The 6,874-nt window shown below is 35.9% G+C and overlaps 1 long non-coding RNA gene across 1 annotated transcript; it reads left to right on the forward strand.

Annotated features, from left to right (window-relative positions):
• Nucleotides 1–196: 196 nt before the first annotated feature.
• On the forward strand, nt 197–5,282 carry LOC111097230. The gene is made up of 4 exons (XR_005362916.1): nt 197–286; nt 1,929–1,998; nt 3,422–3,539; nt 4,713–5,282. It is a non-coding gene; the product is annotated as an uncharacterized LOC111097230 (long non-coding RNA).
• Nucleotides 5,283–6,874: the final 1,592 nt, after the last annotated feature.

Raw genomic sequence — 6,874 nt, forward strand, 5'->3', positions numbered from 1 at the left:
AGGAATTTTTTCAAGTTTCAGACAGATGTAGGCTCAAGTTTTAGGTCAACCATGTATTATGTCATTTTGGCTAAATTCTCTATTTTTCTGAAACTCATTTTTTTTATGGGTAATATAGGATTAATATGTGTGTTAGCTCCCCCTGCTTTACCTTCCAAGTCTGTATCAATTTTCCACCTTTCTCTGTTCTCTTTGCCTCAGAGACTGATGGCTGTGACTGCTTTTCCTGAGCTCTCCTGCTGGCTGACATCAGCCAATAGGAGATACCAACCGCAAAGGAGAAAAGGTCCAGTATCTCTTCCTCACTCTCTCCCTACTTTGGCACCAGGTCCCTAGAAGTGGCTTTGTCCTGGTCATGACTAGAGTTTTTGATATATGGATTCTTCTCGTGGTTTCTACTCTTACCAGACTCCAGTAATGTTTTCCCTTTTTGCCTCACAACCTGAGGAAGTCAAATAAAGGCTTCCCAGTGTTGCTAATCTCTGAGTGCCCCACATGCCTTGTTTATTCCCTTAATCCCGTTTTCCACACATTCATTTGAACTATTTAAGGTGAATCCTATTTGGAACCATGATTGATATTTAACGGTTGTAGAATTTCAAAGGAAATATTTAAGTATCCACTCAACAAATACAGAAAGGTTTATACAACTCACTCCTTGAAAATTCCTCAAAAGATGATGTGCTAGGCTGAATAACGGCCCCCAAAGCGGTTTAGGTTTGGGGAATACCTGGAACTTGTAAATATTACCTTATATGTGGAAAGAGATGTGATTGAATTAAATATCTTGAGATAAGGAGATTATCTGGGTGAGACAAATGCTATCACAAGTCTCCTATTATAAGAGGGAGGCAGAGGGAAATTTGATACAAAAGAAGAAGGTGATGTGACCACTGAATCAGGAAGCTGCCCTGCTGGTTTTGAAGATGGAGAAAAGGGTCAAAATGCAGAGAATGGAGCTCTGGAAGCTGGAAAAGATGAAGAAACAGATTCCCCCCTACAGCCTCAGGGAGGTGTCATGACTCAGATGACACCTTGGGTTTGGCACAGTGAAACAGATCCCAGACTTCTGACCACCAGAACAATAGAAGACTAAATGATTGTTTTAAGCCACCAAGTTTGTGGTAATCTGTTATAGCTGTCGTAGGAAACTCTCAGTGAATATACCAAGGTCCAAGGGTTAGCTTGCAGGTTGCAGTGTCAGAATGTAATTCTTAGGCACCACATCCCTTTTAGGGATGCACTCCCATGAGCCAGGATATGAGATGGATGCATAAAATCACAATGATGACTTGTCAAGTTTCTGTGTGCGATCTAACTCTCCCACTGACTGGAAGGCGTGTCTTTCTGTCCAGTCCATTTTCTCCCTCTAGGCAGACAAGCTTGGTAAACTGGTCCATAATCAGAATCAAGTAAATTGACTTGTAATTAAAAAATAAAATTCTGCCACATAGATGGGAATCTTCGCCTGTTTTTGACTCTTCGGCAGACAAATCTGGAAAGACAAGTCATAACTGAAAGTGGCTTGTAGAACATTGACTCTGAACAAAGACAGTTAGATTAATTACTTGCTGAATGGCAATGGGATAAGACAGGAGCATTTGGATTGCTTTGGCTAGAATCTTATTATCTACCTCCCTAGTAGTGAAGGCTTTGCCAATGGGACCTGGGTAGCTGCACTTGTTTTGTAAAGACCCCTCTCTTTTAGTCTATATCTGGATGATGACTGCCAAATTAATCCCTGTGACTCTTCTCACACGAGTGACCATCCCTCTCTCCCTTTTTGGGGATATGCAGAGACTTTCATTCTTGTCAGAATAAATTCTTGCTGGCACAGAACCTATATAGTTTCTTTAAAGTGCCATTGCATATCTCATTACGTGTTGATAGAATAATAAAACCCACAATCTTATTTTCCTTCTTTTTAGGTTGTAGTGGAGAGATGTGCCATAATGTTTTTCCATAAACTGATAACTAATCTTATGAGGATCATACAAGGTAATATACATAAAATTGCACTCTGTTCCATATAGAGGGAAATCAATAAATGTCATTTCTCTTACCCATATTCCTCGAAAGTCTGGAGTATGGTATGGTGTAAGAATGTGTCAGAAGGTTAAAATTCAGAATGAGAACATCAGAACCTGTCATCCTCGACAATCTTAAACATCTCAGGGAAGCAGAATACCCAGCATTTAGAGCCCTGTTTCTTTGTTCTTTTGATGAAACACATATTGTTCATGAAAGAAATCTATTTTTTTCTATTTCACTCTGATCTAACTACAGAGATACTTTCAGGCAGGGGCAAGATTTCATTTTTTCCAAGACTTATGAAATTCTCACTAGGCAACACATCTTTAAAAGACAAAGTCTTCATTTTACATGTTGATATATCATAGAAAAATAAAATTCAATGATAAATACGTTTCACTTAACTTAATTTGTAAATCAGATTTTATATTGTGATTTCTGAAATATACTCTCATCAAAATTGAATCTTGAAGAATAAAAAATATTCATCCTAAGAATGTAGCAAACTTAAAATTATATAATTAACCAAATACTAATAATTTCATAATGAAGTATTCTCACAAACTGTTATATATAATAGTATGCTTAGTGTAGCAGAAATGAACTCACCTTTCAAAATCAGATCTGGTTTCAAACACTGGTTTGGCACAAAATTCTTCATCTCTAAAATGGACTGGTAAATAAAATTGTGTGGGAGTAAATAATCTGCTTTATAATTAGGTATTTGTGAACAATAATGGAAATAACTGTGTTTTTTTGATGAGGATACAGGTAAACTCAATAATTTATGACAATAAATTGACAAGGATTTTTGGGAAGAGAAAAATCCTTTCATGGAAAAATACTTAACTATTTTTTCAATTTTTCAAAATCTCCAGCTTTTTTTCCCCTGTATCTATCTGATTCTCTTACCTGCCCTGTCTAGACATGCTTACTAGAGGCAGTGAATTCATCTGTAATAGAAATACTGTGTTATGCCCTATAAGTTACAATAAACTAGCACCTAAAAAAAATAAGAGTTAGACAAGGAAGAAAATGTATTTTAGCATCATGGCAAACTATAGGCATTATTCCATATGCTTTTTCAAATCACCTGGTGGTGAGCTAAGTCCCTATTTGGTGTTGCTTGGCTGTAGGCAATGGGGAAAAATGATTCCAGGAAAAACAGGACTGCTTTATCACCCAGCCCCCTACAATTTTGGAAAATAGTTACTAGAAGTCTTTCTTTGCCTGAGACTGTCTGTATCTCCTTAGCACAACAGCTAACATTCTCATATTGTCTTCCTATAGTTTTGATGTAATCACTTTAAAATGGAGTAAAGACAGTTGAACAGATACTTTTATTATACCCCTTCCCTTTTTATTTTGTTAACTCTATTTTGTTTTACAGATAAGAAAACAGAGGCGCAGTTGGTTAGATAATATTCCAAGTTAATTTGGTTGAATTCTGGAAAATAATTTCCCTCCACTGGAAAAATACCTGATTTAATTATTTGTGGATAAATAAAGTGAGTATCAGATTAAGGAAGTAAGTAGTGAATGAAAATATTAGACTGGGACATCTGGGTGGCTCAGCGGTTGAGCATCTGCCTTCAGCCCAGGGCATGATCCTGGAGTCCCAGGATCAAGTCCCACATCGGGCTCCTTACATGGAGCCTGCTTCTCTCTCTGCCTGTGTCTCTGCTTCTCTATCTCTCTGTGTCTCTCATGAATAAATAAATAAAATCTTAAAAAAAAAAAAAGAAAATATTAGACTGAAGCTTCTGGAATACAGACCTATCAGATAGCACCAAGATAAGTGATTAAATTTTCTTTTACTGCCTAGAAATAATTTATTTATGACAATAGATGTCTACACTGCACAGAATAGGGATAATCCAGACTACTAAATCATATTGCCAAGTGGCTGTGAGGATGGTTGAGTCATGATCTCCAGGTATTTTTCCTTCTTATTTAACATTATTAAAGTGTAGACCCCTGTGGACTCTGAATTTACTAAAGATTGTAGCTATTATTATTACTGATGGCAACCATAACTGAGGAAATTGGAAGAAAATATAATTCAAAATTGGATTGAAACTAACAGAGTAACTTGTTGCACGAAAATGTACACAAAAATTATAGAGTGCTTCCATATCATATAATCTAATTGTCTTATATATTTACCTAAGTTTACAATTCAAGTTCCTACACAGATTTTTTTAATAATCTGCCTCCCATTGCCCTAACAGTTCAACTTCTTCACTTCTGTCACTTTTTCTCCACCTCCAGAAATCTGTGAAGCCTGAAGGAGTGATAGGGATAGAAACTCTACAGAGATTAAGAGCTCAGCTCTGGAATTTGATAGATTTTATTCTGAATTCAAGTCTGGCTATTTTGATGCTACATGACTTTTCACATGTTACTAAGCCTCAGTTTTTCTCATCTATAAAGTAGGCATAATAATAGAACTTACCTGAAGGACTTATTGTGATGAATATTCATTATGGAGTGCAAAAATCTAAGCACCTGGCATATAGGAAGCTCTCAATAGATGATGAGTTCCCAGCTGTTGTTACCAATGCTAATAATGAAAGTCTGATTTGGTAACCATATATTTTTACATTTCAATGCTCTCTGTAATTTTATACCTTATAAATTCATTAATTCATTTATTCAACAAATGTTTTTTATTCTTTCAGAAGTTCCCATGATATATTAGATGACGAATTACAAGGCAATCACCAGAAAGAAAAAGAAGACTACACGACTAGCCATGTTCTGGGGCTCCCTTTCTGTTTATTTTGAAGGGTAGTCATTGGCTTAGCCAAAAATTCACCTGCCATGAATTATATCATATGCTCCTTAAATATGAACAAATAGAAATGTTGCAGTGTGACTTGTGTTATATGAATTTTGGGGAGTTAGTAGGAGTTTTTCAAAGTCTTCATGATCTCTGTGCTTCCATGAGTGGAAAGCTGTTTTGTTTTATTTTTGACCAAATCATAGGAATTAGGTTCTGATGGTAGAAAGCTTGAGTTTAACAAGCCAGCATTCAAGTTGGACCTTATAAACATGCCCAGATCTGAGGCATAAATTGAAAACTACATGAGAAGAGGAATCTGTTCTCCACAGAGAATTTCTCTGAGGAGGGCCCTTCAGAGTTCCAACATTCCTATAAGGTGGTTTAAAATTTAGAGATGAATCTCTGTACTCCATGCCCCAAAAGACGTATGCACTTAAAAAAACACCTCTTTTACCAACTTGATTGTTTTTAGGCCAAACTTTTAAATGAATCCTTTACTGTAAGCAAGATGGAAATGACAAGGCAATGGGCACTCTTACACAATAAATGAAGTTTTAAGCTAATGTGACCTTTCATTTCCCCCAATTGTCTTTTTCCTATTAATCCTGATCTGCCAATTATTGTTTCATTATGCTATGCTTCTAATGACTTTGCCTGGGAGGATTAAAATTTTATTAAAATTTGGAACATTCCTTAGAAGAAGAACTTGAAAAAAAGAAAAAGTATTAATTAAAGGTAGCATTTCTCTGGCTTTCCCACCATACCTTCTATCCAACTAATAACCATATGTTATTTATTTATTTAAACTTTCTTTTAAAAGATTATATTTATTTGTTCAGAAAATAAATAGTCTCCATGCAGGGAGCCCGATGTGAGACTTGATCCTGGAACTCCAGGATCATGCCCTGCGCCAAAGGCAGGCACTAAATCACTGAGCCACCCAGGGTACCACCATCTTTTAAAGTATAGTTTATCTTCTATTCCATAAGCTTTCTCAGACTATGTCAATTGAATAATTGTATTTTTGCTTTCATTGTTTGCTTAACACAATTATAACTTAATATTTCATTCTAATCTATGGTAAATTATTTGTATAGACTGTCTTAGGTCCTTCACTGAATTTTAAGTTTTTTGAAGTCAGAGACATGGCTTATTCTTATAGTCCTAAGCACTATTCTCTTTGCCAACAGCAAATTTTAATAATAACTGTATTGATAATATTAGTGCCATTTTATATCAGGATCATTGTATGATTTTACAAAATATTCCCTGTATGCTATCTCTTGGGATTCCCTAACTTCCAACTGCCCAATGAGTGAAGTATCTACTCTAATTTTGCAGATGAGGAAATAGAATCAAATAAAAATTTATCAAAATACTTATCAAAAGTGCCTACCATCAAATCTGCTGGTTACTAAGTAGGAAGATTTTACTGTTATTATCTCAACTCTGACTTTATTGTGGTTAATGCATAGAGGCAGAAATAGACTTACAACATTTCTACTCTTTAGAAGACCCAAGAAGGATCAAGATTACGGGATGAAAGGGGACAAGTTATGTATGACTTTCTATTTTTGGATCTGCATATGCTGTTCTTTCCAGCAGGAAGAAAAAAAGTGGGAAAACGCAGGGCTATACAGCACTTGTATATGAATAGGAGAAAAGGAACTTCCTTTGGGTAGTGCCTTCAGCACTGTGTTGATTCACAGAGCCTTATGCCATATTGGCCAGTGTGTTTGGACACAGCCAGCATATTTAACTGTGTACAATTATCTAGGGTAAGTGATGAGAGAAAGGTGGCTATGGAAGGGACTATGTAGTCCAGAGCACATAATAATGTAGAAGGAATAAATGATACTGGAGAAGTTTGTTGAGTGGGTTAGAAAAGGAAAGCACATAAGATAGTAGGAAAATCTAGAAGTCCTTTTTTTGGCATAGAGGAGGAATCATTCTATTATGGCTCTTTAGATCCAGAGCTCTGGAACTATAATTCTCCTTAATAAACAGAGAACAGAATTTAGAAAAGATGATTCTATTTTGATCTCATGCCAAGAGACT

The sequence above is a fragment of the Canis lupus genome, chromosome 8, assembly GCF_011100685.1.
Source record: "Canis lupus familiaris isolate Mischka breed German Shepherd chromosome 8, alternate assembly UU_Cfam_GSD_1.0, whole genome shotgun sequence".
Classification (NCBI taxonomy): Eukaryota; Metazoa; Chordata; class Mammalia; order Carnivora; family Canidae; genus Canis; species Canis lupus.